A 26,246-nucleotide genomic window follows, 5' to 3' on the forward strand; every position below is an offset into this window, starting at 1 on the left:
AGTTGGCTTTTAAGCACACTGTTAAAAGAGTGTGTGGTGGGATGTAGGATTTGGAATTTGAGAGTATGGAGGCTAGGCAACTGAAGACATCATCATAAATGAGAAAATTGGCGATGACAGAAGGTGATTTTCTTTTGTCACAGTGAGTATATAGTTTGGAAACTCAGATAAGAGTTGAGTAGAAAACTGAAGTTTAAGACAGGCTGAATTAACCTGAGGAAGTGGCTCAAGACGAGATGGGATTGGTGGCAGAGGTTAGGTGTATGTGGGGAGGGGATGCAGAAGATCATGGCTTTGGAGGTAATACTTACGGGTGAATTTAATTAGCTGAAAATTAGGAGAATGTTTTCTCAGGCAGTTTTTACATTCAGCAGTGCACTATCTGAAAGGGTGAAGGAAGTAACTTCAGTTGTATATTTCATAAGGAAATTAGATGCATATTTGAATAGCAATATTTGTAAGGCTGTGAGCAAGGAGCTGGAGTATATTAATAATTGGGTAAGTTTATCAAAGTGCTGACATGGACACAGAAAGTAATAGATATCCAAAACTGAACAAATATTTTTGAATACATATTCTATTGGCTCAACCGCAACATGTGACAACTTAATTTGATGCTGAAATGTTGCTGAATTCTTAAAAGGTTCTCATCACTACTGTAACTTAATAACCATTTCAGAATTTGCAACCCAGGCAGTTCACCTTCTTGGCTAATCAAACATCAATGGTTTTGGTTATCTTAATGATTTGGGGTTGAAATTGGCCCAAAGTGTCAATTATTGAGAAGCACAGTTACGTTGGCTTCAGTGTATAATATTTCCTAAGCCTATAATGCCAGGAGGATTCCTGGAAAGGAAATGTTATCTCAAAAACATGTGAATTTCAAAAGAATCTCTGGAGACATCTGGAAACTATTAAAGTTTTCAGATTCCTTCAGTATGCCACTTTCCATAATAGATTTGATCTGCCAACAAATGTGCTGCAGGAATTTCTTTTCATCACAGACCTCACATTTTGCAGTAAATATTAACCACATACTTCATTAACTATGATTTACTTTTTTCTTTTCCAAGCAGATATTGTGCAACAATTACCATTTTATTAACAAGTGTTTGTTTATAATAGTTTCTTATGGATTAACAAAGATTCCTGTAATATTGCGTCCTAAGCAGACAGTTTAACCCTATTCCATCTTTGGGTATACACTGAAGGAGAATGGACAAAGGCATTTTTAAATAATCGTTCAGTCGCCATTGGGCAAATCAGTTTGAGCATTTCATTTCACAGTTTCTGCAATCACATGATCTTAAACAGTGCCAGACTAGCTATGCAATATAAATGCACTGTATTCATCGCTATATGAGATCTGCATTGTTAAAAATGGCCTTTGCTGCACAAATCAGCTGATGGAATCTAATGAGTAAACTCAAAATTATTTTAGGCGGAATCTTCCCAGCCCTGAACAATGTGGGTGCAGACATATCAGTTGGGAAAATATGGTGAGGTTGAGAAAATGAGATTCCTGACATCAAGAAAAAAAGCTGATTCTGCAATCAATTTTTTATCAGTGAGATGATAATTTTGCTAGTGAACAGCGAGGGGCCTATTTGTGTAGCATTAATCTCACATCATTGATTCACAGTTTCCGATTCTCCCACATGACAGTGAAAAACTAGATAGCAACAATTCCCAACACGAAAGTCAGGAGACGCCACTTCGCCAATTCTTTGTCTGGGCCCACATCTTGAACAGCAGCAGCCAACACCTCAGACCAAACTTGGAGTGGGTGGAGTAAGTTTTTTTTGTGTGTCTGAGCACAAAGGCACTATTTGTGAGCAACTTGAGGCCTTTCAAGAACCAACTGGGTTAATCAGATACTTTCAGAATATGTTAAAGTCACCTACAATCAGATTTACCTGCATGCGAGATGTTTGCAGTGTCCAGCTGATACAAATCCTGGTTGCAAGTAATCTTGATGATCTCATTGGTCATTAAAGATTGATCGTAGACATCTCTGTGAAGCAGAAGTGACCACAGGTAACCTTAAAGGTATTGCCTTTGGGTTATAATTCACAAAGAAAACCCAGGGTGCAGGAGTCTGTAAGTGATTTCCTCTCATCTTGAAATGCAAGTATTTCTCAACATACTCTTATGTGGCATGGGAGGACAAGGTATCAGTAATTATGCAAGATTTACAATCTCTTATTCTACTTAAGTGAAATAACATGGCTTGTGCTATTTCTATTTGAATAATATAATGTCAAAGATCCATGTAGAGACATACCATGGCCCTCTTTGTTGGAGTCCTCCATATCCCATTGTGTGGGGACTATACTAAGCCATAATTTGTGAGTAGTGTGAATGCTGAGTGTTCCCATTATTAAGGACCTGTATTCTTTCTGATATTTCATATACTGGTTTGCTGAAACTGTGAGCAAAGGATCCAGGGACAACAGGTTATCAACATTTTGCATCAGCAAAGGTGCAGAGAAAGCGAGGAGGAACTAACATGTTTGCAAGCCTAGGACCAGCAGCAACCTCCAACAGATACCGAACAGCCTCCACATGAAGACATCGTAGCTGACAGGCCCCTCAGGATGCACAGGAGGTACATTATGCCAGAGATACCATTTCCAATAGAATTTCCTCCAGACGAACAAGGCACGGTGCAGTCACAGGCTGAGGATGTCTCAGGTCATTGCAGGAGCAGGACCTCTAACCTGAAGGGTTGGATGGCCATCCTGTCCTGGTGGCTGTCAAGGTGTCAGTTGAGGCTGAGTTAGATATGATCAGGACCGTGGTGGAATAGACAATTAGCCTCCACAAGTTCAGGTTCCAATGTTCGGATTGGTCTATAGAGACCTTGAGTACAGCCCAGACAAAGTGTGCCACGTTACCCTAGCACAACCGAAGCAAAGTTGGGGCTGAAAGAATGGCAGCAGTCTTCCAAGAAGGAGCAGGAGGAACATCACCTTCTGCATTACAGAGCACTGCAACATCAGGCAGGACATAATTGAAATTGATTTGGATGCAGTGACAGTCAATTTGTTGCTGCTCGAAAGGCAAGTGCTTCCTTTCTGTTCAAAAGCAATGACAGCTTTAATTTGTTGTTTTTCTTTACCTTGCTGTTGCTGAATGAAAGCAAATATTTTTAGTGATTTGAAGGCTTTCTAGTGTATGATGCTCCCATATTGATCAGTAAGGTAATGTTTAACTACATTGGATGCTGAGGAAAGAGTAGCATTCCCTTAGAATGGGATCTAAGATAAGATGACGCTAGGAACAAGTAAGCTGCATTGCTTGGTTCTTAAATAGTAATGCATTTACAAGGATGGACTTACATTTGCAATGTATCACCTATGTGCCCTCAGAAGGGGCTTTACAATCTCCTCTCACTACGTGCAGAGTGAGGGTTAACTCCTGGCTGGTAGCACATGACCTAGTGCAAGGCTCAGCTTCGAATTGCTGCTGGTGCCAGGAATCCCAGGATGTCCAACAGTGGTAGGTACTTACACCATTGTAAAAATAGTGTAAAACCTAAATGCGACCATTGAGTCACGATGCACATGTAAGAAGGCGAGCAAAATAGTACAGCGTGCAAAGGGGTCACCAAGACGGACCCTTCATGAAACTCTACAAATTGACATTTAGACAATTTTCTTGTAAAACGTAGCCTTTCAGATTCATTGATTATCTTAAAAATCATACAACACCAGGTATAGTCCAACAGGTTTATTTGGAAGCACTAGCTTTCAGAGTGCTGCTCCTACATCAGGTGGTTCATCACAACCTGGTGTGTGATTTTTAGCTTTGTACACCCCAGTCCAACACCGGCACCTCCAAATCATTGATTATGTTGCAATAGAATTTCTTTTCAGTTCTCAACTTGTACTGAGTGCTGTTCTGGACATATAAAATAACTCTACTTGGTAGATGGAATGCGAACTCAAAATTTACTGACAACATATAAATAGCGTTCATCAAAAACTTCAATAAAACATGGACTAGCAGGCAGAATAGATACACTCTGCAAGTTAAAGTCAACAAATCCAAAGAACTGCATTCTGGACAAAAGCAAGTAATGGAGTATAAAGCAAGAGAAAGTTGATGAATGTTTTTTATCCAGAGATCTGGAGTGTAAAGGTACAGAAGTTATGCTGCAGTAATACAAGGCCTTGTTTAGACCCCATGTAGAGTACTGTAAGCTGATCTGGGCACCACTCCTAAAGATATACTATCAATTCTTCTATAATGCAGTGGTGGTGTTTTTGTGCAACACCGCGTTATAGAAAAACTGCACTTTAGAAACAGCGATTAAAGTGTTGGCAATGTAATTGTGTTACAGCCAACACACACGTTAAAAGTTTGCACTGTCTAAACAGCGTCCCCAATTTGTCAATTGTGTTCTAGCAAACTCGCATTGACACAATGTGTGTTATAGCAGAACAATGGATTGCCTTAAAGGCAGTACATCATAGGTTTACAAAAATGACACCTGTATTTCAAGGATTAAGTTATAAAGAAAGATTATACAAATTAGCTCTGTTTCCTCTAGAATTTAGAAGGTTAACACGAGATCTGATATTAACAGGAAAAGACAGGGTAGAGAAAGCTAAACTCATTCTATTGGTTAGAGATTATAGAACTGATATCATCATCTGAGAATGATAGACGGACTTTTGTTAAACAAAAGTATTAAAGGATATGGGCCAAAGCACGTATATTGAGTTAAGCTACAGATCAGCCATGATCTCGAGTGGTAGAACAGAGTCAAGGGACTGAATGGCCTACTTCTGTACCTATGTTCTTATGTTTGGAAGGACAGAGATCGAAGATGGAAATATGTAACATCTTGGAAATGTGAGTGCAGGTACATAAAGTCATAGATAAAATCACTTACATTTATGTTTTTGTAAATTGGAGCATGAAGCACAACTGCAACACAATGTTTTGACTACAATTAAAAGACTGGCTGAAGCTAGACACTCCATAATAGAAAGGAAATTAAAGCCATAGTAAGTGCACAGCATGGATTCATCAGAACTATAGCAGTGATAAGAGACTGTAGTAGAAGAGAGGCTGGAGATACTGCAATTAACTCCACTGGATCAAAGATGAGTAAGATGAGATTTAATAGAGATCTTAAATTTCTGACGAGTGCACATCAGATGAATAGATAAAGACTTCCTTCTGGTTGGAAGGCAGAGATGAGGGTGGTTAGCAATTAAACCTGGTCACTGAGAATGAAGGCACTAATTAGTAGGAATTTTTGTAAACAGACTCTAGTCACAGCTTGGAATGCTTGGCCATGGTGAGTGCTTATAGCAAACACCATTACATTTTTAAGAGGAAATTAGATACGTATTTAAAGGAGAGGCAGATAGAGGGCACCGGGGAATGAGTGGGATTCCAGGTTTAACCTTAGCTTGCTCCAGCAAAGAAGTATCACATTGGATTAAAGTATTTATCATAGCTTAAATAGATAAGGTCTTTTTCCCTGGGGTAGGGGAGTCCAGAACTAAAGGGCATAGGTTTAGGGTGAGAGGGGAAAGACTTAAAAGGGTCCTAATGGGGCATCTTTTTCACACAGAGGGTGGCGTGTGTATGGAATGAGCTGCCATAGAAAGTGGTGGAGGCTGGTACAATTACAACATTTAAAAGGCATCTGGATGGGTACATGAATAGAAAGGGTTCAGAGGTATATCAGCTAAGTGCTGGCAAATGGGACTAGATTAATTTATGATATCTGGTTGGCATGCACGAGTGGAACTGAAGAGTCTGTTTCCTTGCTGGACATTTCTATGACTCTATGACACTGTGCTGAGTTCCTTCTGGGTAAAGATTATTGAGTAAGGATAATTGTGGGTGAATTTACCTACAAGCTTGGATCCTGTCAAAAAAAATCTATTGCACCTGCACTGCAATTGTTTCAGCTCAACAAATTCAGTGACAGCCATTTGCCAGTTAATTTCACAGGATAGTGTTCTGACCAATCAGAGTCAATGTGCCATTTTTTTAAAATTTAAACAAAACCTGGTGGTTAACTGTCAATTAGCAATAATTGGTGTATTCTCCATGGCAATGTCTGTACTAATCAGAATCCATTTATCAACCTGTATAAATGTTGCTTATTCTGCTTGAACCCAGTGCACTTGAAAATGATCCTGAATGTCAAGATGAAAGCCTTCAACAAAAACAATGTCCTCTTTTTTAAGCAATATAATTTAGTTTAGTTGGAAGAAGGAAATTGTACGATTCAATGCAGTTAATAGATAGCCAGTGGACAACCTCTGAAATCTGAAAGATACACTTGTTATTATATCTCAGTCGTGCATTCAGCTAAGTGATTAAAATTGTCACTGATTGCACTATGTTCATCTATTTTTGAAATTATTTTGCATACTGCTGACTGTTCCATTTACTGACTGCTCTTTGGCAGGGTAATGGTGTTAAGTGATTTTGAAATTGGAATTTCCTTTGCAAAATCTGCAGAATGTGTCCTTTGCCGAAGAAAAACAATCTTTAACTTTTGAGTAGCTTCCTGCAAAAAAAACCTTCTAATTGTTTTCAACTACACTGCTGTGGAAAGATTCAGATTGTAGAAACGCTATAGGGGGAAGGGAAAAGAGAGAAGAGGGGAAAAAGTCATTGTTCCTTTTCTTCCATATTAAAGGCCCAGGGATAATTTAATTGTTTTTGCCTAATTTGTGTTTTATAGTGTGCTGTAAACATTTTCTGGAGAATTTTGACCATTGAACAAAACAGATACTTGCTTTTCTTCCTCAAGCTGCAGAGAGATTATTTCATAGCACATAGCCATGTGAGTTTACAGTAAAACAACACATGCCTATCTCCCTGATGTCAGCCTTCCCATGATCCTTTATATTGAAGAGAGGCAACAATACCTCCTGGCGTCAGAAATGTTGTTAAACAAGAAGATAGCAGCATAGCTGACAGAAGATCGCAATGGGGATTTGTTTCCCATTTAAAAGAGTGAAATTCTCTTCAAGTAATACAATTCTGAGAGGATTTTCTAATGTCACCCAACATGCTAATAGATAAGCTCAAGGTTTAACCAATCAAGAATTTGAGGCCTTCTTCAGCTTTATCATTAGCTATGGCCTCACTCAGTAAGAAACTCATTACATGGTCAGAGATGATAAGTAACTGGAGTTTAATTTGGACAAGTGGAGGGTGATACACTTTGGACGGTGTAATCAGAATGCAAAGTACTGGGCTAATGATAAGATTCTTGGGAATGCAGATGAACAGAGAGATCTCGGTGTCCATGTACACAGATCCCTGAAAGTTGCCACCCAGATTGACTGACTGGGTTGTTAAGAAGGTATACAGTGTTTTGGCCTTTATTAATAGAGGGATTGAATTCAGGAACCAGGAGGTTATGCTGCAGCTGTACAAAGCTCTGGTACAGCCACACTTGGAGTATTGTGTACAGTTCTGGTCACCACATTATAAGAAGGATGTGGAAGCTTTGGAAAGGGTGCAGAGGAGATTTACTAGAATGTTGCTGGTATGGAAGGAATGTCTTACGAGGAAAGGCTGAGGGCCTTGAGGCTGTTCTTGTTAGAGAGAAGAAGGTTGAGAGGTGACCTAATAGAGACATACAAGGTAATCAGAGGGTTAGATAGGGTGGACAGGGAGAGCCTTTTTCCAAGTATGGATGGCAAACATGGGGGGACACAACCTTAAAGTGAGGGGAGATAGGTATAAGCCAGATGTCAGAGGTAGCTTCTTTACTCAGAGTAGTAAGGCTATGGAATGCTTTGCCTGCAACGGTAGTAGATTCACCAAGTTTAAGTGCATTTAAGTCGTCATTGGACAAGCAAATGGACGGACATGGAATAGTGTAGGTAGGATGGGCTTCAGATTAGTATGACAGGGCGGCACAACATCGAGGGCCGAAGGGCCTGTACTTAGCTGTAATTTTCTATGTTCTATATTCTAACTATCAGAGTCCTGTCTGAGTAGAGAGAAGAACTGATCATGTCTGGTATCTCAAAGTTAGGAGCATGATATGTATTCTTTCTAATTTATATGAATGGGGACTAATTCAAATGGTGGCAGAGGAATCTAAATTCAATTAATTAATAAAACTGGAAATACGTCCGAGTCCCAGTAATGATCATAAAACTACTGGAATGTCATAAAATCCCATTTGGTTTACTAATATTCTTCTGGGAAAGAAATCTGCCTTCACCCAGTCTGGCCGACACATAGTTGGAGCTCCACAGCAATGAAATCAATACCTGGTAGGCCCCTAAAATGGTCCAGCACATCACTCATTTATATCAAACAATGACTGGGAAGAAAAACATGGCAGATGAACCTACAGCGGTTGCAGTGGTTCAAGAAGTGAATCTCACTACTACCTTCTCAAGGACAATTGAGGATGAGCAATAAATGCTGGCTTGACCAGCTATGTCCACATCCTAAGAACAAATAAATAGAAATTGGCCTCACCTCAGTCAACCCAGTGGAAGCAGTCTAAACTGAGTAGGCTAACAAAATGAAAGAAAGGCTGTGAAATCAGAACAGACAGCTGAAACATTGGAGAATGAGTTGGAGAAATCACGTAGGTGACGGATAAAATGTAATGCAGCAGTGTGAAGTGCAAGGTAGAAGAGAAAAAGGTGGTAAGCACCCCTACGTCTTCAAGAGTGTGGCCATAGCTAATGATAAAGCTGAAGTTTGCTTCAAATTCTTGGTTGGTTAAGTAAGGACAATTCTGAGCAGGAATCCTCACATCTAACAATATTTTATGGATGCGTATAGTCCAAACAATATAATAAAAATGATGATAATAAAACTTGAAATAATCAGAGCATGCCTTGTGTCATATATTGTGTTCTTGTTCTGGCCACGTACATGCTGGAGGCAATGCAGAGAAGGTAACAAGGCTGGTTTGTAGTGAGTTATGAGGAAGATCTGATGGCTTTTGAGATTTTGACAGCCAAGATGGCATAGTGGTTGAGTGGTCAGCAATGTTGCCTCACAGTGTAGGAACTCAGGTTCAATTCCACCCTCAGGTGATTGTGTGGAATTTGTACATTCCCCCATGACTGTGGATTTTCTCCTACAATTCTGGCTGATAGGAAACAAAGGGTAGTGATAAACGGCTCCATTTCGGAATGGCAGGCAGTGACCAGTGGGATACCGCTGGGACCGCAGCTTTTTACAATATATGTTAATGATATAGAAGATGGTTTCAGCAATAACATTAGCAAATTTGCTGATGATACAAAGCTGAGTGGCAAGGTGAAATGTGATGAGGATGTTAGGAGATTACAGGGTGACCTGGACAAGTTAGGTGAGTGGTCAGATGCATTGCAGATGCAGTTTAATGTGGATAAATGTACGGTTATCCACTTTGGTGGCAAGAACAGGAAGGCAGATTACTACCTCAATGGAATCAATTTAGGTCAAGGGGCAGTACAGAGAGATTTGGGTGTTCTTGTACACCAGTCAATGAAGGCAAGCATGCAGGTACAGCAGGTAGTGAAGAAGGCTAATAGCAAGCTGGCCTTCATAACAAGAGGAACTGAATATTAGAAGCAAAGAGGTGCTTCTGCAGCTGTACAGGGCCCTAATGAGACCACACCTGGAGTACTGTGTGCAGTTCTTAGATTAGATTAGATTAGATTACTTACAGTGTGGAAACAGGCCCTTCAGCCCGACGAAGCACAACCCACCCATACCCGTACATTTGCCCCTTACCTAACACTACGGGCAATTTAGCATGGCCAATTTATCTGACCTGCACATCTTTGGACTGTGGGAGGAAACCAGAGCACCCGGAGGAAACACACGCAGACACAGGGAGAACGTGCAAACTCCACACAGTCAGTCGCCTGAGTCGGGTATTGAACCCGGGTCTCAGGCGCTGTGAGGCAGCAGTGCTAACCACTGTGCCACCGTGCCACCCACAAATTTGAGGAAATTTGAGGAAAGACATTCTGGCTATTGAGGGAGTGCAGTGTAGGTTCACGAGGTCAATTCCTGGAATGGCGGGATTGCCTTACACTGAAAGACTGAAGCGACTGGGCTTGTATACCCTTGAGTTTAGAAGACTGAGAGGGGATCTGATTGAGACATATAAGATCATGAAAGGATTAGACACTCTGGCCTCAGGAAACACGTTTCCGCTGATGGGTGAGTGCCGAACCAGAGGGCACAGCTTAAAAATACGGGGTAGACCATTTAGGACAGAGATGAGGAGAAACTTCTTCACCCAGAGAGTGGTGGCTGTGTGGAATGCTCTGTCCCAGAGAGCAGTGGAGGCCCGTCTCTGGATTCATTTAAGAAAGATTTGGATAGAGCTCTCAAAGATAGTGGAATCAAGGGTTATGGAGATAAGGCAGGAAGAGGATACTAATTAGGAATGATGAGCCATGATCATATTGAATGCCGGTGCAGGCTCGAAGGGCTGAATGGCCTACTCCTGCACTTATTATCTATTGTCTAATTCAAAGATGTGCAGGTTAGGTGGATTGGCCATGCTAAATTGCTCATAGTTTAGATCAGAGTGGTGCTGGAAAAGCACAGCAGGTCAGGCAGCATCCGAGGAGCAGGAAAATTGACATTTCGGGCAAAATGAAGGGCTTTTGCCCAAAACGTCGATTTTCCTGCTCCTCGGATGCTGCCTGACCTGCTGTGCTTTTCCAGCACCATTGTGATCTAGACTCTGGTTTCTAGCATCTGCAGTCCTCACTTTTGCCTAAATTGCTCATAGTATTCAGGCAAGGTGAATTAGCCATGGGGAAGGCAGAGATTAGGTGGGATGCTCTTTGGAGGTTTGGTTTGGACTTGATGGGCTGAATGGCATGCTTTCACAGCATAGGGATTCTATTTTGTGAAAACTTACAGATTGCAAAGGATATGGAATTAAACTTAATTAAGATTCTTTGGGGGCTTGAATTGGAATTGTATTATAGCCTTCTTAATAGCCAGTGGGAAATTAAGAAACAAATTTGTAAGGAAATCTCAGTTATCTGTAAGAATAATAGGGTGGTTATGCTTGGGAATTTTAACTTTCTAAACATACACTGGGACTGCCATAGTATTAAAGGTTAGGTGTAGAGGAATTTGCTCAGTGTGTACAAGAAAATTTTCTGAGTGAGTATGTAGATGTACCCACTAGAGAAGGTGCAAAACTTGACCTACTCTTGGGAAATAAGGCAGGGCAGGTGGCCGAGGGGTCATTGGGGAATCACTTTGGGGTCAATGACCATAACTCTATTAGTTTCAAAATAGTGATGGAAAAAGATAGATTAGATCTAACCGTTGAAGTTCAAAATTGGAGGAAGGCTAATTTTGACAGTATTAAGCAAGAATTTTCAAAAGCTAATTAGGCACAGATGTTTGCAGGTAAAAGGACAACTGGAAAATGGGAAAACTTCAGAAATGAGATAACAAGTGTCCAGAGACAGTATATTCCTGACAGGGTGAAAGGAAAGGCTGGTAGGTATAGGGAATGCTGGATAACTAGAAAAATTGAGGGTTTGGTTAAGAAAAGGAAGGAAACATATTGTCAGGTATAGACAGGAGAAATCGATTGGATCCTTGGAGTATAAAGACAGTAGGAATATACTTAAGAGGGAAATCAGGAGGGCAAAAAGGAGACATGAGATAGCTTTGGCAAATAGGGTTAAGGATATTCCAAAGGGTTTTTACAAATGCATTAAGGACAAAAGGGCAACTAGGGATGGAAGAGGGCCCCTCAAAGGTCATCAAGGCAGCCTTTGTGTGGAGCCGCAGGAGATACGGGAGATACTAAACGAGTACTTTGCGTCAGTGTTTACTGTGGAAAAGGACATGGAAGATTTAGAATGTGGGGAAATAGATGGTGACATCTTGAAAAATGTCGATATTACAGAAGAGGAAGTGCTGGATGTTTTGAAATGCATAAAGGCGGATAAAACCCTAGGACCTGATCAGGTCTACCCTAGAATTCTGTGGGAAGCTAGGGAAGCGATTGTTGGGCCCCTTGCTGCAATATTTGTATCATCGATAGTCACAGGTGAGGTGTCGCAAGACTGGAGGTTGGCTAACGTGTTGCCACTGTTTAAGAAGGGCAGTAAGGACAAGCCAGAGAACTATAGACCAGTGAGCCTAACATCGATGGCGAGCAAGTTGTTGGAGGGAATCCTGGGGGATAGGATTTATATATATTTGGAAAGGCAAGGACTGATTCAGGATAGTCAACATGGCTTTATGCGTGGGAAATCATGTCTCACAAACTTGTTTGAGTTTTTGGAAAAAGTAACAAAGAGGATTGATAAGGGCGGAGTGGTGGACATAACCTATATGGACTTCAGTAAGGTGTTCAACAAGGTCCCCATGAGAGATTGGTTAGCCAGGTTAGATCTCATAGAATACAGGGAGAACTAGCCATTTGGATACAGAACTGGCTCAAAGGTACAAGACAGAGGGTGGTGGTGGAGGGTTTTTCAGATTGGAGGCCTGTGACCAGTGGAGTGCCACAAGGATCGGTGCCGGATCCACTACTTTTCGTCGTTTATATAAATGATTTGGATGTGAGCATAAGAGGTATAGTTAGTAAGTTTGCAGATGTCACCAAAATTGGAGGTGTAGTGGACAGCGAAGAAGGTTCCCTCAGATTACAATGGGATCTTGATTAGATGGGCCAGTGAGCTGAGAAGTGCCAGATAGAGTTTAATTCAGATAAATGCTAGTTGCCTCATTTTGGAAAAGCAAATTTTAGCAGGATTTGTACACTTAATAGTCAGGTCCTAGTTAGTGTGGCGGAACACAGAGACCTTGGACTGTAGGTTCATAGTTTCTTGAAAGTGGAGTCACAGATAGATAGGATAGTGAAGAAGGTATTTGGTATGCTTTCCTTTATTGTCAGAGTATTGAGTACAAAAGTTTAGGAGGTCATGTTGCGGCTGTACAGGACATTAGCTAGGCCACTTTTGGAATGTTGCATGCAATTCTGGTCTCTCTTCTATTGGAAGGATGTTGTGAAACTTTGAAAGGGTTCAGAAAAGAGTTACAAGGATGTTGCCAGTGTTGGAGAGTTTGAGCAAAAGGGAGCGGCTGAATATGCTGGGGCTGTTTTACCTAGAGCGTTGGAGGCTGGATGAGTTGGACCGACGGGTCTGTTTCCGTTTCTGACGCTATGGCAGATGCAGAGAGGTAATTTCCCACTGTGAGAGAATCTACAACTGAAGAACATGATCTCAGAGCAAGATTTCACCCATTTAATATCGAGTTGAGGAGGATTGCTTTTCTCTCAGAGAATACTGAACCTGTGGAATTCTTGACCACAGAGCCCTGTTGAGGCTGGGTTGTAAGTATATTCAAGGCTGAGTTAAACAGACACATAATCACTAAGGGAATCAAGGGTTATGGGAAAAAGGCAGGGAAGAGCTATTCAGAATTATCAGATTAGCCATGATATTAGTGAAGGGTGACGTAGGCTTGATGGGCCAAATGGCATACTTATAGTCTTACGGTCTTCAGGAGAAGATGGATTCAAATTAGGGAAGGATACTTCAAGGAAAGATATTGAAATATTCTTCTTCACAAGAAGCTGCAGCTACACTGACTGTGAATCACACAGGGGATGATGTAAAGTGAGCACATATTTACAAATATTATATTCTATTCACAGTGAAAGTTCCACCTGGAACGCCTGTGGGCCCGAAGAAAGTTTTCTTTGTCCTTACCCTCCCACTAGATCAAGGTGCAGTCCCGGAGATCCATAAGAAGCTGCGGGAGAGAGAGCTTGCCCTTTAGTGGAGTAGTTTAGCTTGGAGTTTTGGGTGGATGGCCCAAGGGGCACTTATGTCTTGACGGCTCAGATATGCTGTGTGTGTCTTTGCCAGATGGAGGTTCATTGTCCTCAGTTTGAACTTTCTCAGGGTTAAGGGTTGCAAGTAGGATGGAGGTGGAAGAGCCAGGCACTTCTGGAGCGTCTTGTGTAGAGCCTACTGGGGATCATCTATCTTGTTGTAGCTGGGTACTTACAGGGTGCCATCCTTGGAGTGCAGCTCTGCATGTATCACCAACTGGCAGTGAATGTGCTAGAGCTGGTTCTTCCATCCATGGTAATAGCCAAATGCACACATGGCAGAGCCAGCATGCTACAGATGACATACGTGAACTACTTCAACCTTCCATCCAGTTTGCCAAGTGACTCTGATAAACCTGTCTACTGCTCTTGCATCTCTTTGACCACTTCAATTACATTATTAACAGCCGTGGATTTGTCTCTTACCTGGGGCTAAACAGGCGCCTGATCGGCAGCAATTCTCTCTGAGTCAAAAAGTGCGGTGCTGGAAAAGCGCAGCAGGTCAGGTAGCATCCGAGGAGCAGGAGAATCGATGTTTCAGGCATCAGGAATGTGGAGGTGCCCCAAGAGGGCTAAGAGGATATAGGGGTTCGAGGTGGAGGTGGGGCTGGGGGGAAGGTAGCTGGGAAGGCAATAAGTGAATGCAGACAGGGGTTAATTGTGATAAGTCGATGGGGAGGGGAGAGCAGATAGGTGGGAAGTAAGATGAAGGGCTTTTGCCCGAAACTTCAGTTTCGCTGCACTTTGGATGCTGCCTGAACTGCTGTGCTCTTCTAGCACCACTAATCCAGGAAAGGGAAGTAAGATGGACAGGTAGGACAGGCCAAGAAGGTGGTGCCAAGTTGGAGGGTTGGATCTGGGATGAGGTGGAGGGAAATGAGATTTGGAAATGATTGAAGTTGATGTTGATGCTGTGTGGTTGAAGGGTCCCAAGGCAGAAGGTGAGGCTTTTTTCCTTCAGATGTCAGGTGGCTTGGGTTTAGTGGTGGAGGAGGCCCAGGACTTGCATGTCCTCGGGGGATTGGGAGGGGGAGTTGAAGTGGTCAGCCACAGGGCAGTGGGTTGTTTAGTGCGTGTGTCCCAGAGATGTTCCCTGAAATGTTCCACAAGTTGGCGTGCTGTCTCCCCAGTGTAGAGGAGATCACACTGAGAGCTGTAAATAAGGTGTTTGGCTGTGCAGGAAAATCTCTAACAGGAATGGAAGGATCCTTTTTGGCCTTGGATGGAGATGAGAGGGGAGGGGGGTGTGGGCACAGGTTTTATACCTCTTACAGTGGCAAGGGGAGCTGCCGGGAGTAGAAGGTGGGTTGGTGGGGGGCATGGACCTAACAAGGGAGTCACATAGGGAATGGTCTCTGTGGAATGCTGAAAGGGGTGTGGACAGAAATATATCTCTGGTGATGGGGTCTGATTGTAGGTGATAGAAGTGGCAGAGGATGATGCGTTGCATCTGGAGATTGGTGGGGTGGAAAGTGAGGACCGGGGGGGTCCTGTCATTGTTGCAGTTGGAGGGGTGAGGTTCAAGAGTGGAGGTGCAGAAGAGCATTGTTGCTCACATGGGAGGGGAAATTGTTGTCCTTGAAATAGGAGGTGATCTGGCATGTCCTGGGGTGGAATTGCTCCTCCTAGGAGCATATACAGTGGAGGTGGAGGAATTGGGAGTAATGGATTGCATTTTTACAGGGGTGGGGGGAGATGGAATGAGATGTAGTCAAGGTAGCTATGGGAGTTGGTGGGTTTGAAATATGTTGAGTTGGTCACTGGAGGTGGAAATGGAGAGGTCCAGGAAGGGGAGGAGATGTCCAAGATGGTCCAAGTGGACTTGAGGTCAGGATGAAATGTGTTCATGAAGTTGATGAACTATTCAACCTGCTTGTCGGGCCATGAGGTGACATCAATACAGTCATAATGTAACAGAGGAAAAGGTGAGGAGTGTTGCTGGTGTCACTGCACAAGGTGGACTGTTCCACATTTTCTACAAAGAGGCGGGCATAGCTGGGGCCCGTGGCTCCCCATTGATCTGAAGGAATTGGGAGGATTTGAAGGAGAAGTTGTTGAGAGTAAGGACTAGTTCCGCCAATTGAATGAACGTATTGGTGGATGGATACTGGTTGGGTCGGTGGGACAGGAAGAAATGGAGTATTTGGAGGCTACATTGAGATGGTCTGAATGTTTGTCCACTAGTTTCCAAATCTCCCCTCCCCCCACCTCATCCCAGATCCAACCCTCCAACTTGGCACCGCCCTCTTGACCTGTCCTACTTATTCATCTTCCTTCTCACCTATCTGCTTCACCCTCCCCACTGACCTGTCACTATTACACCCCCCCGCACATGCATCCACCTATTGCCTTCACAGCTACCTTCCCCTCAGCCCGACCTCCCCCATCCCATCATTTATCTCTCAGCCCCCGTCCCCCTCCACATTCCTGATGAAGGGGTCTTGCCCGAAACATCAATACCGATGCTGCCTGACCTGCTGTGCTTTTCCGGTGCCACACTTTTTGACTGACTATCCAGCATCTGCAGTCCTCACTTTCTCCTCGTAGTCCTCTGAGTGCTAGGCGACCCGCAGCGTTTCTTCCTCTGCCAACTGCAGAACATGGCAATGATATGTTCACTAGACTCTGCTCCTGACCCTAATCTAGCTACTGTAGCATCTCAGAAGGTGTCAGTATCTGAGCTGGTGGACGGTACAAGTTGCAGCTTTTGCTGGTGCTTCCTCCCAGGATTCTGTGGCTTCTCCATTTGAAATAGAGAAGGTGGTGACTGGAGGGGTTGGTCACTTCCCAGTAGAAGCTGTGCAAATGGCCACTCGTGTCTGTAGGCATCAAGATAGGGAATGAGTTGCAAACTAGGGGAAGAGGCTTGGGGTTGTGAAAAACACATCACTGTGGTAGTCATAGGAGAGCAGCAGAGCATTTCACAATGATTGTTACTTGGTTGCCAAGACTGTGGCATCGCCAAACGAATGTTCGTGGTCCTCTCCCTCTAGGGAAGGATTCTCTCCATGTCAGGGTGAGCAGAACAATGACGGATACCTCACTATCTGTGATAGGTGAGCACCAATGAGGGAAGATGCTGCATACAATATTAGGCATAGTAAACAATGAGCCTTGGTGGGAGGTGGGTAAAGTAATGATGCTAGAGTGTAAAGTAGCAAAGTGTGAGGTGTTGCATTTTGGTAAGGCAAATCAGGGCAGGATTTGTGCAGTTAATGGTAGAGCCCTGGGGATTATTGCTGAACAAAAAGATCTAGGAGTGCAGGTGCATAGTTTCTTGAAAGTGGAGTTGCAGGTAGAAAGGGCGGTTAGGAAGGTGTTTGGTTCAGTTGTCTTCATTTGTCAGTATGTTGAGTGTAGTTTTGTGGCTGTATAGGACATTGGTGAGGCCACTTTTAGAATACTGAGTTCAATTCTGGTCTCCCTGCTGTAGAAAAGATGTTGTGAAACCTGAAAGGGTTCCGAAAAAAAATATACAAGTGTTGCCAGGATTGGAGTGTTTAAAGTAGAAGTAGAGGCTGGATAGTGTGGGGCTTTTATCCCTGGAGCTTCGAAAGTTGAGGGGTGTCCGTATGGAGATTTATAAAATGATGAGTGTCAGGCATAGAATGAATCACCATGATCTTTTCCACTGGGTCGAGGAGTAGTGAACTAGAGGGTATAGGTTTAAGGTGAGAGAGGAAAGATTTAAACAAGACCTGAGTATCACCTTTTTCTCACAGAGGGTGGTACATGTATGGAATAAACTGCCAGAGGAAGTGGTGGAGACTGGTATAATTACAACATTTAAAAGGCATCTGATGATATATGAATAGGAAGGGTTTAGAAGGATATGGACCAAATGCTGGCAAATGGGACTAGATCAGTTTGGGACATTTGATCAGTGTGGACGAGTTGGACCGATAAGTGTGGTTCAGTGCTGTACATCTCTATGACTCTATACAAGGTGGTGACACTTATCCTTGTGTGCCACAAAAGATCATTCACTTTATTCCTACACTGCTGAGTGTTCCTCTAGACCTTGGACCAGTGAAGCAACTTCACACCAGTTTGGCATGATCCTGATAAAGAGGACAACACTTTGGTCACCATCCCATCTCCCAGGACCTCCTGGTTCCTATTAACAAAGTAGCATGCCAACTCATGTTTATCAGTCATCTCCTACCAATTCATCACACAACACAGCCTTCGATTTCAATTCCTGTTTTGCAATGTTTGACCAGCTGCTTTAAGTCTTTAAATATGGCACTTCTAGCAGGAAGCCCTGAAGGTCCCAGCAAGCATGAGTACTTTTGCAACTGATGAGTGTAAAATAGCTGAGATTGACTCCCTGAGGGTGTATGAGGTGAGCTCACAGACAGAAATTCTAAGAAACTCCTCGAAATTGACATAGTCAAACTTTATGAAGATTCAGCTCAATGTATTTGCTAAATGATGAGTTTCCTGAATTAAAATGCTGGTGCCATAACTTCTCTTCCAAATGTGTGTTAAAATTGAACCCAGCAGTCACATGTATGGTATCAGAATGCCATTGTATGTGGGAAATATTGTATAATACAGATAGCACCTAAAATGAATACTTGACATCATAAAAGAAATTCTGCCCTTTAGGAAAAAGGACTGTTCTAGGGAGCAGCTGAACAATCTCCAGTGTATCTTAGGTATAACGCAAAATCTGTGTGTGGGAAAAGGTGTGCAAGTTAGGGGGAGGTGGGGAAGTGGTCCAGGGTGGGAGGGTTTGGTCAGGCTGGTGTGGTGGTTGTGGGAAAACTAAAATTAGATCAAATAGAAATGAAATACTGATCCAGTCACCAGGAAGAGAGAGGTGATGAAAAGAGAAATGAAAGAAAATTCACACTACCACATCAGAAGGAGAGAATTGATTCCAAGAAAATCAAATGTGCCACTTCAATAAAACAAGCAAAACCTCTCAGTGAACCTGGTGGTGGAACTGAGAGAGAATTCAGAACATCTTTTATGTGGCTGCACAATATGTGCTTTGGCAGTCCTTAACCATTGATTTAGCTGAAGAAATAATTGTCTGATTCTGTGTACAACAAGGTGAGGAATGAAAATAGGAATACAAAATCAAAATTTCAAGACTGTTAGGTATTATATGGGAAATGTTATTTTTAATACATACCATGTCTCGCCCGGTATTTTTGTGACTGGATGAAAGGATTTAAGCAATGTAATCATTTACATTCTTACCTCCCTACATTCTCACTTGTGCACACGTAAATAAATAAAACACAAACATACAAGCTCAAAAAAACCTATATATAGAGAAGAGTTCAATCTGGAAACACTCCAGTATAGCCTCTTTAAAGGTTGCAATGACTGTTACAGAAAAGTGGCAGAGAAAAAAAAATTTTTTTGAAGACAGAGTATTCAGTGATGATTACCAAATGAAAGGATAATTCATTCAGGGCTATTCTTGACAACTGGGACCTTTGAATGCAATGAGACAAGACTAAGAATCACCAGTCCGAACTGGTAAGAGTGCACCTTATCTTTGGCTAGTAAAGGCTTAGCCCACCATGAATTTTCACAGTGCTTTCTGTTTGCAAACTTCTTAAACATCCATTAACCTCAATTTGGCAGTTGATTGTTGTTCCAAAGAACGAGAAAGTGCTAGCTACCCTTCAGAGTGACATCACAGTTATGAAAATGGCTAATGCAATCTCTTTTACCCCACAAGTAAATCATGGGGCTGAAGCAACAAGTACCTCAATTTGGTTGCCAATATCCAGCGAATTTCATCAATTTGTGTTCATTTCAAGACATCATACAATACTTTGCAAAGGTGCAGGATTAATAAAAAGAATAAATTGGAGAATGGAAATCAAGCCATGGAGAGAGGTTAGGAGGGTAACCAAGCATTTTGACAAAAACTTGGACTTTGAAATCCCTAAAGCTGAAAAGGAAATGGGGTAGAACTTGGGTAGGAGTTCCTGTGGCTGCCAAAACCACAGAGTCATTCATGTTTTTGTGTGCAAAAAAGATATTGTGGTGAGAGGCATGATAGTGAAATTTATGAAATGTGACTTCATTCTCTCCATTCACTTATGCATCAACATTATCAGCATTTTCAGAAAATACTGCCAAACCTTTGCAATGTTGGTAATCACAGGTGACAAGCACTACAATGTAACTTAACAAGTCCCATCCATAAAATTCTTAAGATGTCTATAGGTTGGCAGAGGCAAAGAAAACCTTCATTCTTCATATTGTTAGCTGAAAGAGTTTAGTTCGACCAACACTTGCCAGAATCCATTTGGAAATGTTACCTGTGTAGTGGTAGTGGATTAGGTAACGTCCCACTGTGCAGATTATCATAAATTGCAGTGTCCAATTATATTATAGAACATTGATCTCAATAATGCCACACTTTCAGAAGGGACTTAGGCTGCAGGTTCCACAATGCTCACTGACTGAGGAATAACATGCTTTGTGTTTGCACACAGAAGTAATGTTCTGCCTTTGGCAAAAGTTTAAGTTGAGTGTTGGGAAAATGCCGATGGGACAATCAGTCCTTTTCTGTCAATTAAAGAAGTTCTAGGTATTGCTTGGGAACTTTGAATGTAAGAAATCTCTGAGGAGAATTAACAGAGGTTACTAAAATTAGTTGCAGTAGGGTAAAAAGAAAATTCTCTCATTGGACAGTCAATGGAGAAGGGTCAGCAATTTAAAATAATCACCTGGAGGGTGAAAAGGGAGGTTAGAATACATGCCTTTACACAAGAATCTGTGACAGGGCAAAGATCATTCTCAAGAGAGTGATCATTCAGTTGGGAATAAGTCTGACCAATGTGGTATGTAATTAGGTCATTTGTCCCTGTCAGGACCCTTTTATGAGCTGCTGAGCTGACTTTTTAAATTTGTGCAGCTGCACAACATCCCAAAGAAATTTATTTACTCCAAATACTGTCGGGCAAATGTTTAATATATGCTGGGAGATTATCTAAAATTAAGATCTAAATCATTCAAATAGATATGGGAAAGGCTGACCTAGGAGCCTCTGAGGAAATTTGGAGGAGAGGTGGTAAAAAGCAGGAACAGATCAAAAATATAAAAATTAGCAGTGGCACAGAATTCAAAGAATAGACAACTGGGAGGAAGAAATGTGGCAAGAAAATAAAGATACAGAATGGAAACAATGAAGGAAACATTTCAAAAAGACAAGAATCAGTTGTAACAATGATGGGGAAAAAATGCTTGAAAGAGGGGCACGTTATAAATAACATTCCTCATCAAGGAAAGAAATGGTCCAATTTGTAAATCTGTTAAGAGTTTTAAAATTGAATACAGTAACCAAGTGATTGGAGCAAAATAGATTATGTATTTTTACAACATCTCAGACTCCCTGAATGCTAAGTCCAAAGTAAAAGTCAATACTCTATTTAGGGCTGCCTCTTTCCTCTGAAAGTTATTCCCTGGGCTAGTTCAGAAAGCAGCTAAGATCATTTAAATGCAAATTGAATTGTCTGATGGCATGGTTACCTCGTTTCTCAGTTCTTATGATGATCACACAGCAGAACAATTGTGTCGTTGCATCTCCCGCAATGCTTTGCTGTGATTCTAAAACAACGAAATCTACTTAAAGCTGCTGATGATGGCAATTTTTCATTTTCAGATGAACAGTCTGGTTAATCAGTAATAACAAAAATTATGGCTTTCATTTATATAGCACCTTGAGGTATGACATCCTGCCAGACTCAACTGATGTGTTAACAGAATTCAAAACTGAGCAACACAAGAATGTTTCAAACATTTAAAAATAAAAATAACACATGGATTAAATAGTAAAACTAATCAAGACGATTTACTTCCTCCTTTTACATACATAGAGGTTGATTTTCCAACCTTCAGTCAAAAAAAATCGTTGAATAACACCCAACTAAACAGCAGGACTTGCATGAGATTATAATTTCATTTAATCAAAAATACGTGCATGCAAAATCATGACAAATCTCTTGCATATTCAGAATTGGATTTTTGAAAGAATAATAATAAAACTATTTGATGCGAAGTTCTTAATCTAACATTAAACTAATCAAATCACCCAGGAACATCTAAATACTGTCTGTTCCAACAATTTTATTCTCTGTTTTGTGACTGTTGCACACAATTTTTTTAAAAAGGTGTGAAGTCAAAAGTCAAAGCCAGAGTAGAAACGATTGGCTAAATTCTCTGTCATTCATTCATGGAGGTTGCACTGTCGTATATGATTGGCTTTGACTTCACACAAATAATACGTATAAAGGAACTAACTTCCATTCACTTTTCTGGAGAAGTTTCCTTCTTTTATTGGGAAGATCTGCTGTAGTTTTTATCATGAATTCTATTTGTTGAAGTTCATTAAGATTTTATTTTTTCCTTGCAATTCTCACTTAACCGCAAATTCACCAACTGGTGTAGCATTATCAATACCTATCCCATTAATAAATGCAATTTTTAATTGAACAAACAAGTCTAAGAAGTGGGAGCATTATAAATTGTCCACACAGTTGCCCATACCCAACTGGTAATGCATTGTTTAGAATTTGAATCTGCCTCTCCAAGTTATAATTTCCATTAGGCATAGAATGATCAATTTTCAATGCAATATTGATGCTTATTTTACCGATGCACCAAACTTGTGCAGCATGACTCTGAGTAATGTCTAGAGGTCTTAACTTCATATCCTCAAATATCCAACTATGACATTGTCCAGTCTCCCAACCAATGTATTTCTATAACAACAGATCTGACCTTTAATCTGAATGCCATGTCCCCTCCCATACATATAATTGTGTGTTTTAGAGCACAGAAATGGCATAACAATAATGTCACTGGACTAGTAATCCAGAACCTCAGTCTCATGCCCTGGGTCAGAGGATCAAATCGCACTATGACAGATAGCGAAATTTGAATTTGAGTAATAAATCTGGAATTAAAAACTTACTCTAATGGAGACTGTTTAACCATTATCATAAAAGTTCAGATGGTTCATTTAAGGAAGAAATTTTGCTATCTTCATTAAAGATAACATCTGTCCTATTGTTTGGTATTACTGAATAGTTAAATGGGACAAACTTCAAATAGAGTTAGCCACTCAAAATTGAATGCCCATAAGGAACTGTAATCAACCACAATCTGTAACCTCATGGCCCAGTATATCCCTCACTCTGCCATTGCCTTCAAGCCTGGAGATCAATCCTGTTTCAATGAAGAGTGCATGAGGGAATGGCAAGACCAGCAAAAGGAATGCCTAATAATGAGATTTCAAACTGGTGAAGCTACAAATAGGAATATACATGAATCATTTAGCATAGACAATATACAATAAATAGGGTTAAGAGATGCTCCTAACCGAAAGATCAGATCTAAACTCTTCTGTGCTATAACATCCTGAAATAATGACAGATAATTAATGAACTCACTGAAGGAGGAGGCAGAGACTCCACAAAATCCCCACGCTTAATGATGGGTTGGTCCAGTTCATCAGTATAAAAGATAAGACTGAAGCATTTGCAACAATCTCCATCCAGAAGTACCACATGGATAGTCCATCTCACCCTCCTCTTGAGATCTTCAGCACAATTCAATTCAGTCAATGTGATACCAAGAAATGGTTGAAGACACAGGACACTTTAAAGGCTATTACCCCTGATAGCTTTCCAGCAAAAGCACTAATGACTGGTGCTATAGAACTAACCGCTCAATCAAAGAAGGTGGTCCAGTTACAAGATTGGCATCCAACAGCAAATGGAAAATTGCCAAAGTATGATCTGTCTATAAAAGTCATAACAAATCCAACCTATATAATTACAGCTCCATCGTCTACTGTCAAGCATCAGCAAAGTTTTAGAAGCAGTCATCAGCAGTTAATGCTCAACAATAACTTGCTCACTGACCTACAGTTTGGATCTGCTAGGACCACTGAGTTCCTGATCTCATTACAGCCTTGGTTCAAGCAGAGATAAAAGAGCTGAATTTTAGAGGTGAGGTGAGAGTGACTCAGCATTTGACGTGTTTGGCATTAAAGGGCCTCAGCCAAATTGGAATGAATGGCTATCAGGAGAAACTCTCCAAAGGATGGAGTCATACAAAACACAATGGAAGATGGTTGTGCTTATTGGAGGTCAGCTCCAGGAAATCTCCACAGCTGTTCTTCAGCGAGTATCCTCAGCCCAACCATCTTTAACTCTTCATCAATGAAGTTCCCTCCATCATAAGATCAGAAATAGGAATGATTTTAGCACCATTTGTGGCACCTCAGATAGTGAAGCAACTTATTCATGTTCATATGCAGCAAGATCTGGACCAAATCCAGGCTCAAAATGGCAAGTGACAAGTAACATTTGCATCACATAATTACCAGACAATGAGTATTTAAGGCAAGACACTATGTAACTGTGATCCTTTGATGCCCAATGGCCAAATCACTGCTCACTTCCTGCTGTTAAAATTCCAGGAGGCTACCATTAACCAGCAAGCGAACTGGATTAGCTATATAAATACTGTGACGACAAGAACAAGTCAGAAACTGAGAATTTGAGTGGTGTTGTAGCTGCACCCATCTAGGCAAATGGGGACTGTTTGCAGCAGGTCACTCACTTCCTGTCTCTCCGTCACTTGTCCATTACAAGACACAAGCCAGGAATGTAATGGAATAGCCCTCATTTGCCTGAATGGGTGCAACTCCAAAAGCACTCAAGAAGCTCAGGACAAAGCTTGAACAGGAATCCTCTCCACCACACTCCATGTTCACTCCTTTCACCACTGACATACAGTATGTCTCAGCTCTAAGATGCATTGCAGTGACTCAGCAAGTCTCCTCTGACTGCACCTTCAAAACTCTCGTAAACTACCACCTAGAAGGACAAGGGCAGTGGTGCAATGGGATCCCCGCCATGCGTAAGTTCCTTTCTAATCTTAATTTGGAACTTTATTGTCATTCCTTCAATGTCTCTGGGTCAACATCTTGAAACTCCCTTCTCACATTGCCCCCAAGACTGCAGAGTTTCAAGTCGGTATCTCAGCACCAGGATTAATAAGGACAGACAACAAAAGCTCACTTAGCGAATGATGTCCTCATTCTACAAGCAAAAACAATTATTCTTTGGATAAATAAAATTTGAATGCATGCAAGTCTCACAATGTTAATAAAAATGCACAAAAGCAGTTCTGCTTCTTTTGTGTTAATGTCATTACAAATATCCAAAATAGATTTCCAAAATAAATTACTGTACAATATTGGAAACCACCAATTGGCAGTGTCATAGTTTCTAAAGCCTGGTTTAGCAAGATGTAAAAATAGCCACTGTCACAAAGAAGCAGATGAAGCCTCAGCAAAAACTACTGATTAAATTAACTAGCTACCTCAAGGAAAAGGTTGGTCTCATCTGGTCTTCATCTTTTATTGTGCTGTTTATGAGACAGCCAAAATTGAAAGACACCCAAACTTTTAACTCTTTTCTTTCAAGTGCTGAGGAGCCTGTTGTGCATTTCTTGTATTTTCTTTGATCAGATTTAACAATGTGTATGGGCTTCTTTGTCCATTGTTAATCCTGCTTGCCCTTTTCCACCAAGTCACCTCTAAACAGAGTGATATGCGTTGTTCCACAATCTCCACCAGCCTTTGTGGAAAATCTGATGTCATTCCAGTTAAAGGCTGATTCGGAACAGACGAGTGCTGCTGAACAAAGAGCACTAGCCAAAAATAATTAACAGCACTAACATGCATTCTTCATTCAAATGTGACTGACACTTTGTGAAAGGAGTAACCTGGCAGACTAGATCAACCAACCTTCACAGAAACCATCTGATATTAAATCATTGGTACCCAGTTTGGGGCAGGTTCCATTACTAGTGGATGGTGAATTAGTTACATGGAGATAAGATGTCCAATAGATCTTGAAAACTGCACTCACAGTTGCTCAACCAGACCACAATTATTTATGGAGAGCCATCAAGATTGTGTGGCTATTCAATATTTAATTGGATATTTTCAAATGGTGTAATGAGTTGCATTTATTTACAGTTGTTTCAAGTTATGCAGACTGGTACAATACAGTTTTTAAACTTTCCACAGTTCCTGTTACTTATTTTGATTAAGTAATTTTTTAAAAATCTGATTGTTTTTGCTGGAATATGTTTCAACATAATTGTTTGGTTGAATCTAAAATCTTTTCTCACCCTCTGCTCTTGCAATAAACTTTCATTTTGCCCACTCAAGTTGTAAGTTCCCATTTTCTTTCATCTCTGAGAAATTGTGCAGTATCTTACATTTTCAAGCGTGTTTTAGTCTATTTGCACTGCTCAGATAAGAGGCTAATTAAAGACATATTGTCTCATGATTTGAATGAAGATTAATGTAGATGAAAATATGTCAAATTCATTGCTGCCTTAAATTTGTGCTTTCAAT

Source organism: Hemiscyllium ocellatum, chromosome 13 (genome assembly GCF_020745735.1).
Source record: "Hemiscyllium ocellatum isolate sHemOce1 chromosome 13, sHemOce1.pat.X.cur, whole genome shotgun sequence".
In the NCBI taxonomy this organism is placed as follows: domain Eukaryota; kingdom Metazoa; phylum Chordata; class Chondrichthyes; order Orectolobiformes; family Hemiscylliidae; genus Hemiscyllium; species Hemiscyllium ocellatum.